We start from the raw sequence: 13,697 nt of genomic DNA, 5'->3' as shown, positions 1-13,697 counted from the left end.
GTTTTGATTTATTTAATAATATTTCTTCTACGCGAAATATACCAAGATACTTACACGCGAAATATACAAGTACACCAAGATTACTTCAATTCTTGCTTGAAAATTATCTCTGGAAGCCGCAAATTAACTTTCATTCCACTTCATTCATTCACCATACTAAAAAGTTTCAGTTATTAAATCTATATACATAGATACCAGTACTCTTTGTTCTCAAGATTCAATATTCTCATGCTCAATACAAAACAAAAAAGCATTCACACTCATTCTGCTCAAACTAGTTCTACTAAGAACTTCTTATCGATAATCGACACTAGCGTTACAACACTTTCTAATAAAACAAAGCTAGCTATATTGTAAGAGCAGAAAGTTATGCGGTTATGTTACCACAGTTTAATGTTACTGTAGGTACATAAATAACCTAATGGTTTAAAGTTTGTTACGGAGTTACGCCTACTATTTGCTCTTGGCACTTAACTGAGAAAACAATAGAACATCGTATTTGATTTTAACATATTCATAGGCGTTACTGAGTTGCGCTTAAAAGGAACATAACTCGAAAGTATGGTACAAGTCACTTACATTGATAAAACAATGGTACAATGTACTTACTTGTTTTATGTTAAAATGGTTTGCCATTTAGGTATGTAAATTGGAAAAAATATGTCGGTGCTTGAAAAGTCCAAAAGAAAGTTAGTTTCAATGGTTTCTTAAAGAGAACCTATGCTCATGTTCTTAAAAAAAATCTTTGTTAAGTGTGGATTTCCACAAGACTTCTGTTTCTCAACCGAATTTATTAGGCGCTTCAATTCAAGAAATTTAATTTGGTTAAATGAGCAGCTATGTTAGATTTTTATTACAACATGAGAAGAATCTTACTAAAGTTACCCAAAATGGCTCACATATTTAATGAGTAGGTAACTTAAGTCATTAGTAGTAACTATTTAAATATCACAAGCGGTACAACGGTAATACATTCCTTCTAAAAACTCTTAATGTCTTCACGAGCACAACCAAAGTACCTTCTTAAAGGTTTACCATTTTCCCTACAGTACCTTTTCTTATGGTATATTTCACAAAAGCTAAATCATTATTAACGTCATCAGCTGCAACCACAAAGTACCATGAAATAAAATTTAATGTAAGTACCATAAAAGTAAATGACACATACGTCTCGCTACCACATGTATTTGGCACATTCATGTGGTCTTACCTTATTTTTATTGAGGTATGTAGTTACTGCAGAATGTTGAAATGCTGATAGAGTAAGAAAATGGAAACTTAAACAGATGACAGTCAGTAAGATACAGAATTATCCATTTAAGATAGAGAAGAAATAATGACAATAAAGACTACGAGGTTTAAAATACTCTTCGATCATGGTAGAATCACATAAATAAAATTTGGTTAGGTATTTAGTAAGTCCACAGTTAGTAGTTCCCCAGAGGGTAGGTAGTACCTACAGGCTTTGGCTTACAAAGTGGACTTAAAATCTTTGCTCAATTAGTTGAAGTTCAAACTTTTGCCTTCTCTGTTTCCATTTCTAAGAAAAAACATCTTGAAACACGAGTTAATTTTGGTCCCTGAGGCACAACACGAAATTCCATAAACGGCATGTTAAAATTTCGAGGTCGTCCTTCTTGTTTGAGATGACCCAAAGCCACGTAGTTCTGTTTACCCTTCAATGTGTGGTGTCCATTGCTTGTTTTAGGAATATCTTTGGGACCACGCCCAGCTTGTATACATATGGGTACAAGTTTTAGGCGTTATGTAACTTACGTTTGATGACTTGCAAATATTTCGCTTTGCTTGAGGATGTGGGTTGTGACAAGGTTTGTCGTTTGTTTTGTAGTTTTGTAAGTGTTATAGTATTGGTCTTGGCATTGAGAAAATACTTGGGTTGGTAGTTTGCTTTTAAGGTGTAAAGACTTTCAAATTATCTATATCTACTCTATCCAGATGTAAATGTACCTGCATAGCTACATTAAATGTGATTGGCAACTTGTTTCGCTTTGATCACCATGTGAATCGGGACCGAACTCTAATGGAGCTTTCTGATTTTTCGCATCCAGTGATTTTTTGGTTCACCCAAAAACATGGTTTTCACCCAAAAACTTTGTTAAATCCTAAACTACCAGTTATTTACTTATTACCAAAGATTGTTTTGTTGCTGAAAGATTTTTCGGTAGGATGCAATGTATGTCACGAAAGTCGTCTTTGATCCTCGTGGCCCCTCTAAAAGGCAGAAGACGGCACAAACGCTGAGGTTTTTAGTGGGTGCAAGCCCCACATAACCTCACCGTCTCCCCGGGCGGTGTGTGTATGCGTCAGGCATTTTCCTCAGCCGAAACAAAAAAAAAAAAAAAAAGGATGCAATGTATGCAAATATGACGCGAAACAGAGCTTCTTGCTGGTATTTTCTCAAATGATGTAGGTAATTGGCCATCAACCAGTTCGAATTGCCGAGTTGTCTTTCATGACTTGCTGTTTTCTGAACAACGAAGAGAATTACGCAATTTTAAGAATTACCCCTCTGAGGTAATTTGTAAGGTCGTTTCGTTCTCAAAATTGCTCTTGGCTGACTGGTCAGAAGCTACTAGACTAATAGTGTAGCTTTCTAGTCGTCTAGAACTTATTATTACAAAATAGTGGAGAAAGTAGCAAAGGATATAAAAGTGTATCTTAAGCTACAATGTGATATACATAATTTGAAACTATGTAAGTACCTATATAATATATTTTTTGAAATTATGATTACTTCAGGCTCAAGCTATGTTAAGGTTCGCAAGGTTAAGGTTTCACACGGAAACAACTCTTTTAAAATAAATATAATTAGTTCAAACCAGGTGTAAAACTAACGGGTTTTGATCCTAACAGTAAATCTACTAGAAAATCGATACAGTCAAAAAACGGTTTTGAACTACTAATGAGTAGACTACATTTTTTGATTTCTAAAACTCGAAACAGATGCTGTTATCACTGGCCTATTAACCCATAAAAAACCGGTTATCAGTTTGTTTTGAAATTATTATCCGTTTTGATTTTGGATTTATCATGTCAATTAATAACGGTACTACCGTTAGTCCCACTCCTTAATTTTGGAATGCGAAATCGCGATTGAATAGTTATAATTTTTGTTCTACTTGCGGAGGAATTTTAGAATATTATGTTGGCCCGTTTTTTTTCCTAATGTTGTTTAAATTTCAGTGCCTCCGTTATCACTGTGGGAATTTTTACTGAATTTTACTGTAAAAGTAAAAAATAAATAAAAATAAAATAAAAAATAAAAATGTAAAAGTAAAAAACTGTAAAAGTTAAAGACTTTAAAGCCTGCACATTCACTGGGTATTAATTTCATTCTTTAAAATACTTGTAGTTTATTGTTTGTTATGCAAATCAAATCCTGTAAAAAAATAGTTATTTCAAAAGCACTTTTAGGTCTAAAAGAGTCTTATAAAATACTACGGTATTTCAATACTTCCGAATACCACAATCACTTCGTAACATAAGCATAATTGTATAAGTAAAGGTTCATTCACAGTTTTCCATTCATGAATGCGTACGATTGCACTTGGCCGTCGTATGGTGAGAAATAGAAAGTGCTCTACGGTACTGTTTGCTCAAATCATAACCGCGATGCTGTCAAGGTGAAATGAGAAACAATAGAATCGTATTTCTCTTATAACCGGTGTTTTCCGGAATCAATTGTTGGCAGTATCTTTTTTGTAATGTTATGATGGGTCTTTCTTATTGGTTTACGTAGGGGTAGGAATGTATCGATTTTCATGAGACTTTTCGGGTCCCTTATAAAACTACGTCTTGTACGGTTATATGTATAGGCAAGCACGCTCCATCTTCGACCACTTTGTCGGTTACCATCAGGTGAGACAGTGGTCAAACGCGAGCCTATAGACGATGAAAAAATGACAATAACCAAATTGATGTCGTTGGTCTTCCTCGAAATACCTTTAGTAGTTGTAATGTAGGTATTCTTTATTCGGTTATTTTGATTATGTGGTAAGTGACTACGTACATAGATCCATGGAAGTTTTCATGGGAAAATAGCCTTGCGTGTGGACATTTACCATTGATCAGACAGGATCAAAGTTCAGGACCAGGTACCTACAGATACTTATAAAGTAGAAAAATAATCATGTCATTCTATCGATACCTACCTACATATACAGAAAAGGCGATAATTTGAGTTCTCAACACATTCTTTGGAATTCCTTACGTGGGAAATGACAATCATATTTTTTACGTGTGTGTGCTTAATCATATTCGTGAATCATCTTAAGTATCAAATTCTTCTATCTTGAAAACAAAAGTCTTAATTTTATTTTACCTCATCTTTTAGAAAAGTTGGAAAAACTTAAGTAAAATGTGTAGATTTACTATCTGGGAAAAACATTAGTATGAGAAATATCTTTTGCACAGACTTTGCAAAGACTTAAGTAGGTATTTTTGCTGTTTCTTGCCGTGCTATCGACATCTGCATATTATACACTACAAGATCTTGACATACCAGTGTTGCAGACTTGGTAGGCACTAATTAATTTTCAAAAATACAATGTATCAAGCAAGCAGGTACTCAGTAGTAGGTCAATCGATACTTGTATGCACCTGTTTATGACGCAACAAATGACCACTCGGCTCATCTGCCCGCTTAACTACACAATTCAGGATGCGATGACGGAACAGAATGGCTCCACTATTTTTTGTACGTAAGTCGCTGTAATGATTGAGTCATGTAAGAGGAGAAATTTTGGACAATCAAAAGCCAGGTAATATTGTTTTTTCCAAGAGTTGATTACTGTGTGTCATGTAATGGAGGGAATAAGGAAAAAGTTAATAGTGACACCTGTTTTGACTTCTTGTTGATGTTCCATTTGCAAGAAATGCAGTACACATACACATGACACATCAAATTGTAGAAAAATTCGTTTAGAGATCTAGACTCTATTCTGTTTTTCCGCTATTTTAGGGTTTGATTGATTCAAGATCAGGAACCTTGATAAACCATATTTTTTAATAAATCTTAGAACTAATAAAAACTTAAAAATTGTTAACTAGGGGATATTTTGATGACAAAGGTAGTTAAAAGCAGCGTTTAACTGTTACACCTATTTTTCTTTGTACTAATGCCACTTAAAATATGGATATATTTCTTCCATTTTAAGATATGGCCTTATTTTCTGGGGTAATTCAACCAACAAAGACCTGGCTTTTAAAGCGCAAAAGCGGTGCATCCGATCAATTGTAAATATAGATTCAACTGACTCATGTGTTCCACATTTTAAGAAATTGAAAATACTACCACTTCCTTGTATGTTTATCTACGAATGTGCCATCTTCGCTAAATTAAATATTCACCATTTTAAATTTAGTAATAGAACCAGACGTAAAGACAAAATGACACGTGAACCCCACAAAACTGCTCTTTTCCACAAAAGTGTTTTTTATCTTATACCCGACATTTATAATAAATTGCCAAATACAATTAGAGACTTAGAGTTACATAATTATAAAAAGAAATTATTTGTATTGTTAATAGACAAATGTTACTATACTCTAAAGGATTATTTGGATGATGTTATTTAATTTTGATTGAGTTTATAATTTATGTTTATGTTTATAATTTATGCTTATAATTTCAATTGCAGCCTTGATATCATTATGTGAATTAATCTATAATCTAATCTAATGTTATAAAATGTTACCTTAAAATTAAAAATTAAAATTAAAATATTGTATGCCATTATGGCGGGTCATAGCTGTGTACAATTTAATAAAAACCATGTAACAACTCACTGTTTACCTATGTACCACAAAAAAACATTTAGTCTGATTATAAATCAACTCCCACGCCTAAGATATATGATATAGTGTGAATGTTACTGCTGTAACACATACATACTACCTACATTAGGGTGTCCCAAAAAAATCAAAATCATTTTTTTTTAACGCATACCCTCCTATTTTTTTCCTTTTGGTCCAAAACTATTATAAATAAAATTTTATGATGGTAGGACCACGGTAACCCGTGCCGACTTACATTTGAATGTATGTCATACTCGCTCTCTAAGACTTACGCGATCTAACTCGTCGATGTGCTTGTGATTTCTTGTTATTTAGAGATCGAATCATTTTTTTCAAACAGCCAACATGTCACTAGACTTACGCAGTTATAAAAAGGGTATATTTTTAATTAGGGGACCTAAAGCATCCAATGTCGGGCTCAAAACTTCCGTCTAATGGACAAGTTCTCGCAGTTTCATTGTACAACTAGCAACCCGCTCCGGCTTCGCACGGAATAACAGTATTTCTCCACTATTTAATGTTTGTTATTATACATGTAAACCTTCCTCTTCAATCACTCTATCTATTAGAGAAAACCGCATGAAAATCGGTTGCGTAGTTTTGAAGAATTAGGTAAGCTTACAACGGGACACGGGGACAGAAAAAGCGACTTTGTTGTATACTACACCTATGTAGTGATATTCGGGAAATTAATTTAATTGTGAATGAAAACGTAAATCTTACTATTCGCGAATGCATTATCTACTGGGAAAAGGCGCGTATTCCAATCTTTGCCTAATTGTGTGACGAAACTCGTCACCTTGTATCAAGTTTGGAGGGACAAAAGACACAAAGACGTTTTTAAGCAACGCCATCACGAGTTTTTCAGCAACTTACATATGTAATTTGTTTGATTTTGATTAATAAGAATAAATCATCATGTCCCGAGCCTTTTCCCAACTATGTTGTGGTCGGCTTCCAGTCTTGCCGGATTCAGCTGAGTACTAGAGTTTTACAAGGAGCGATTGCCTATCTGACTTCTCAACCCAGTTACCCAGCTACCCAATACCCCTTTGATAAGACTAGTGTCAGACTTATTGGCTTCTGGCTACCCGAAACGACTGTCCAAGACGTTAAATGACAGCCAGGAGAGCAGCCTGCCTAATAGTTAGCGCGAGTTACAGAAAGCACGCGCCTCAGAGGAGCGAAGAGGAAATAACTCTTGAAAAACGATTAGATGTATCGTTTTGCAGGGGTTATTTTGTCTTTGGTTATTTTGTTTTTTCAAAAGAAGATCTTTACGGTACTTTGTATGACAAAATCACCTCTAACTTTTTACTTTTTACTGAAATGAATTCAGTAAAAAGCGAGTTCTTTGATCGATCGCCTTAAAATTAATGACAGTTTTCTACATGAATGTGTCCTACCTTCTAGTCAAATAATGCTTCGTATCAAGAAACCAAAAGTTTCAGCACTGAGAGTTAGTGAACGATGTGGCCGAAAGATCGGTGAAGTTCATGCAAGACTTTTATTGATTAATCACAGAAGATGAGGAACAAAAACAATTATTGTTAGGTACCGTCCTAGAACATCGGAAAATTTATCCTAACTGTAAAAAAAAACTACTTTAAAATGAAAATTTTAACAATGATATTATTTTTCAATGATATGAGAAGATAAAACATTATTTGGATGCATTCGAGGTTTATTTTTAGTAAAAATAATTAAGATCTAAAGTTCTCCATAGTAAGTCAGTACAAATTTTCATGTGAAAACTTTGGCATTAAGTCGGCACGGGTTACCACTGTCTGATCGAGATAATATTTATTATAGGAGATAATGAGGTCAAACCGAAAAAAATTAGAGGGTATGCGTATTTGAATTCGAGAAAAAAAATATCCCCCTTATGTCTTGGGACACCCTAACCTACATACAGAGGAAAAGGTTTGGTTCTGCCTATAGAGGTCAAAAATACACGAATTGTGGGCGCGGCTACTAGACAATGTCGTGACAAAAAAGTCAACCTGTTTTGTGAAACATTATCATATTTGGTTCTACCGTTGAATATGCTTAGAAAGATTTATTTGTACCTACTGTTTAAACTTTCAAGTTCATCTGATTTTTGTCTACTTAAATTTTTCATTGAATAAATCGCCTATCGTATCGTATTTTTGACCTATACTACGTTCTCCTGATTTTATGCGGAGTCGGCGCAACATGTATATCTTTTTGATCCATAATCCTCAATTTGACGTCAAGACCAGGAAGTCTATTCAATTATAATCACAAAAAATATCCTAACGTAATTAACCTAGTTACAACCTTTCTTATCTGTGGTATTTAAAATTCATTTATTTTTATCCATTAAATTAAAATATTTTTTTAAGGTTTCACAAATATTTGATATAAACTAACGCCATTTACATATTTACTTTAGGTCATTTCATTGACCTAGTTGTAAATTAGGTAATAAGGATTAAGTTCTTTACACAGCAAACATTAAAACTCAGGTACATCCCCAGTCCTACAAAATACTACTAGTACAATATTTACCCATTTAGTAAAAAAACGCTGATTAAGTGAGGTGTAGTAATAGTAATTCTGATACCCATCCCTGAAAATTTGACTCTAATTCAGATACCGCACGGTCGAATTTACCATAGCAAAAAAACACAGTTAACATCACATTAGTTCACATATTTCAGTCATTCATTATACGCATCATCTAGTCAAACCATTGTTCCGATTACGCAATACCCAGTCACGCACATAGTTCCGTTTGCTGATTATCGCAAAAAAAAACTAACCGAGTTAGAAATGCTTTACTTTCGAATCGATTCTCAAACAAAACGAGTTCATATCTGATCACACCCACTTTATATAAAACCAGTAATTAATCAATGAATTCTATGTTACAATGTCTCGAGATAAAGATAAGAAGAAATCGCTAGTCAGTTGTTCTCGATTTAAAATAAAAATCGATTTGTAGTTGAGCATTGTATGTCCGCGTTGTCTAAAAAACAATATGGAGTGAATCAGAAATGGTCTATAGATTACAGAGAGATCCTTCGTGTTTCGGAAGGCAGGTTTAATAGGTGCACAAGGGCTGTTAGTTTAACATCTTTGACGGTCCCTGGTAGTCAGGAGCCAGAAAGTCTGACCACTAGCCTTACGCCGATTTAAAGGGAACTGCGAAGAAACATGTGTCTATGTTTTTCGGTATGTACATTTCGAAGGAATTTAATTCTACATCTACATAGTCACCAACCTAGAAACTATGGCAGAATGTGTTTTTATTTTCCCACGCTGTGCTTGTTCGCTGGAGGAACCTCTACCTATTATATATTTTTTTGTTATATTCTAATTAAATAATATTACAGTAAAATTAGTCTGATAATTTACAACAAAACACTCAGCAATTGTAACAAAACTTTGTTTTACCTAGATTTTCCTTCACCTGTATTATTTACAATACATTTTTCGCACGGCTTTTGTTTTTCGCAGTATTGTTAACGTGCGAAAGCTGATAAAAATATAGCTGTCTTTTTCTTTTGCTCCATTAAGATCAGTCAGCGTCTTAATCCTAGAAACTCAAAGACTTTCGATCTCGTTTCGTATATAGCGTGGAGGCTCCGACGTGTTGCTACCTACCCGCGTGGTGTGTGTCCATTGTTATACGACTTTTTATGCGTATCAAGTGATTGCGTGGTTAGTTTGCATTTGTATATACAAAAACAATCCTGACACATTTATTACAACGACAGAGTAGAAAATTGTTCGACTATTTATTTTAATGAAAATTATTTGCATCCAAGATTTATATTTGAACATTTAAATTGACTGATGAGCGATTCATTTAAATTGATAATTGCATTAAATATTCTTTTCTTTTCGATTATGATGATGTCCAGACATTAAAAAAAAATTATTTTTGGAAAAAATAACAGAACTGAAACAGAAAACTATGTAAAAGTAATTTTAATCCCATAATCATATTTATTTAGCCCAGTTATCACTAATGAATACCAAGACTTCACGTTATAAAATGAAAATTGCCTCTATCACGTCTTACAAAGTCACATACAATGGAAACGCACTCAGAAAGCGAGCACCTAACTCATGTATAAGGAAGCTCAGTCGACGCTCGACTTGCTAAGGGTTCACAGGGAATCTACAAAATTCGTGCCAGTGGTTATAAATAGTGCTGTGTGAAAAACTGTGTGAAAGGGGAAGAAAATTTCAGAAAGGATTTTAGGGGAGGTATGTAATTTTTTGTATCTTTTTCGGGTTAATGTATAGGGGTACTTTAAGGCTTGTTTTTTGTGTTTGTAAACAAATAAGTAAGTTAGTAATGTATTGTTTTTTTAAGATTGTATTTCTTCAAGGTCAATTTTTAGAGCAATGTGTAGTTAGAAAAAAATACAGTTTTTTTGGTAATTAACGGTTTGTTAGTAGACAATGAAGCCGTTAATTTTATCATTTCAAAATGCTAAAATGTTCTCTAAATTCAGAGTTTTATAGTTCTCATAATTAAATAGGTAATTAGATTTTGGGTTCACGCGTGACGTAGGTAGGATTATACTGTTAGCACAATTATTTTGGACCGGTTAGAAGATTCGTTGATAGATAATAATAGCCAATTAGCAAAGATATCTGGAAGTGTCATTCAAATTATAAGAAAAAGTCTTAAATATACCCAGCAGTAATATAACATAGTTCTGATCTTGTAATTAATGAGAAAATATGATTGGTAGTTATATAGATTTGCGGTGTAACATATCTACCTAGTTTATGAGGTCATACATGACGAAAACTTTTTCGATCGATAGAAGTAATAAAGAAAAACTTGTAATCCTATAAAGGTAACCCGATAAGAAGATTTCAAGAGGTTTTCGACCTTCAAAACTTAGAGGTATTCTTCATTAATAGTTAATCTTTAAAAATGGTTTCAAAATTATACATATTCATCGTGATTATCATTTTCGAAATCTTAATTAGGTACATCTGCATATAAATGCACTATAAAAGAACTGTCTATTTCTACAGAAGTCCGACACTAAGCTTACCTTTAGCGTAGCATCTAGAAAGGAAATAAAGAAAAATCCTATGATACTGAGTTTATAACCGATATTGGTTAATTTTTATCGGATCCAATTTTTCATCTCCTTGTGTGATGTGTTAGACATTCTATCTGAACAATACCTTATTCATATATGTATAACTAGCCGTTTTCCCGCGGTTTCACCCGCGTCCCGTGGAAGCTACTGCCCGCACCGGGATAAATTAATATAGCCTATGTTACTCGCAGATAATATAGTTTTCTAATGGTGAAAGAATATCATCGGTCCAGTAGTTTTTGAGTTTATCCATTACAACCAAACAAACAAAGTTTTCCTCTTTATTATAATATTAGTATAGACGAACAATTAATACAATCCCGCATTTTCCAATTTTCACCCCCAGTCAATTGTTTTTATTCCTAATTGAATTAGCTGCGAAATATTACGATAGACATTATTAAATAGAATCTTTAGCGAACACGATCGTTACTTTTTATGCAACACCTTATTGCAAGCATTAAGCGATGCACTCACTAATTTATAACGTTTCATATTTATCAAATGCAGATGTTGCAAACATTACTAGATCCTTAATATTATTTTTAGATTTATTAACATTAAAAGCTTTAGAAAAATAAGGTCAAGCTGAATGTCTGCCCGTCTACTACGTTATTCAAAGGTCAGATTTTGATTTAAAAGTTGCTTGAATTGACGATAATGCTTATAATTTTAATACCAATTAACATTTTCGTAAATGCTTTATTGTACACGATTTTTGTTGTTTAGATTAGGTACACATGATTTTGCCCTTCGGAGAAAAAACCGTGAACACGTTCCCTCGTATTTTTTTCCAAAAATATAAGGTGAACAATTGTTTTAAGAGAGTATCCACTAGTTTCTGTCTAATTCTTCTATTCAGGACAAACTTTTTATGTACTAATTTTTTTTCTTAAAGATGCCAAAAAATAGTCTATATCATCATCGTCATTTCCCCAATTTTACATGAAATGACTGCCCATCTGACCTCCTCAACTACCTGTTCAAACTAATGCACGTCGGTAAGACTGGCAGTAGGATAGGACTAGCAAAGATTGTTTAAATGACAACCAGGACTCAGGACCCAAAAATTTAACATTGAGTTAAGTATTAAAATTTAATTGGTTTACTGGTATAAAAACAAAAACCTTTCAGTTTTATTTTTAGTCATTATTAAAATGTTTTCAAGGAGAGCTTATATTTTAGAGGTATTTATTAAGTAAATACACTTCTGGTTTCCTTTGATATCGTTTACTTAAAAATAGTTTTGACCTTTGGATTTGCATTTACTTCTGCATTTACGTCAATTTTCAGTACTTGAAACAGTCCTATCCAAAAGGTACATAAGGCAAGAGTATATCAATATTATGCCGTGCCATGCGGGCTATGTAATAATTTTATATCGATTATATACCCAGCAGTCTGACAGACAGGTTTAAGGCTAAAGTAAAAGTCAGAGAGCTAGACTAATAGCAACATGTTTTATCTAGTTTTTTTTTTAATACGACTTAATGTTACAAACTTATTTAATTTTTCAATACTTTATTTTAATGGATCTCCGGTTGTGAAATTTTAAGTTGCAGTTTATATTTGTCTTATAAATCAATTATTTCGTGGGCAAAATAAGTACCTGGGTATCTTTTTCTAAAATATATTTCCGTCTCTTTGACCAAGCTGTTAATAAAACAATACTTTGGTAGTTATTATTATTAATACCAGTTATGAAATAGCAGTAAAACTTACAGCTTGAAATGTAATTAAATACGCATTACTGTAACTCTGTAACTATTACCTAACATCGTTTTTTGAAGAAGATTACTCTAATGACTGCTGTCTAAAGAAGGTTGATGAGGTAGGTATTCTGACCTTTTTGTTAGTAGATCATAGAGAACCTTTCATTTTGTCTGCTTTATGAGAGGTCATTTTTTTAAAGATAGAATACAAACTTATTTCGTACTGGCCATTGCAAATTTTCGGGTATTATTTTTCTTTTTCCGCTCCTTCCTGGTTTTCTTTTGTTTATCCGGCACTCACGCATTAGATCGTTGATTGGTGTAACATTGTTGGTTTAAGAACAGCATAAAAATAATTTTGTAATTAAAATTATGATGTAGGTAGTTACCTAGTTTCCTGCACACTTCAAATAATTACTTAAAATACGTAATACATAAATAAAATCTCTATATCATAAATAAAAACTGAGGAACTTCTAGATAAGCTTGAACGTCTGCAGAATCTGTGCATCCGCTTCATTTTCGGGCTCAGAAAGTACGACCACGTGTCGGAGTTTCGGAGTCGGCTGAAGTGGCTGCCTATTCGGCGGCGTCGAGATGCTCACATACTTTCTTTTCTTTTCTCTCTTCTCTATAATCCCTTCTCACCAAGTTATCTTCGGGAACGTTTTGAGTTTCTTGTTCCGAGAGGCAAACCTTGTCGCACTTCCTCATCTCTCCTTCTTCGTGTCCCTTCCCACACTACGAGCCGCTATGATGGATCGTTTACTGTTCGTGCTGTGAGACTGTGGAATTCCCTTCCACACTCGATACGCGAAAGCCAATCGTTGGATGCATTTAAGAGACGAGTAAAGGAATACTATTTATCAAGATGATATTTCTATTCTTATATATATATATATTATATTATATTACATATATATTATATTCTATATGTATTATGTTTATATACTGTGTAGCCTCTACTACATACATATGTTTAGTTTATTGTTATTTAATATTTGTTTAGTATTTCATATTTGTTGTGCACATATAATTGACCCTACCTCTATCGAATATCTCTATCGCTTTA

Source organism: Helicoverpa armigera, chromosome 19, assembly GCF_030705265.1.
Source record: "Helicoverpa armigera isolate CAAS_96S chromosome 19, ASM3070526v1, whole genome shotgun sequence".
In the NCBI taxonomy this organism is placed as follows: Eukaryota; Metazoa; Arthropoda; class Insecta; order Lepidoptera; family Noctuidae; genus Helicoverpa; species Helicoverpa armigera.
This window is presented reverse-complemented; position numbering follows the sequence as displayed.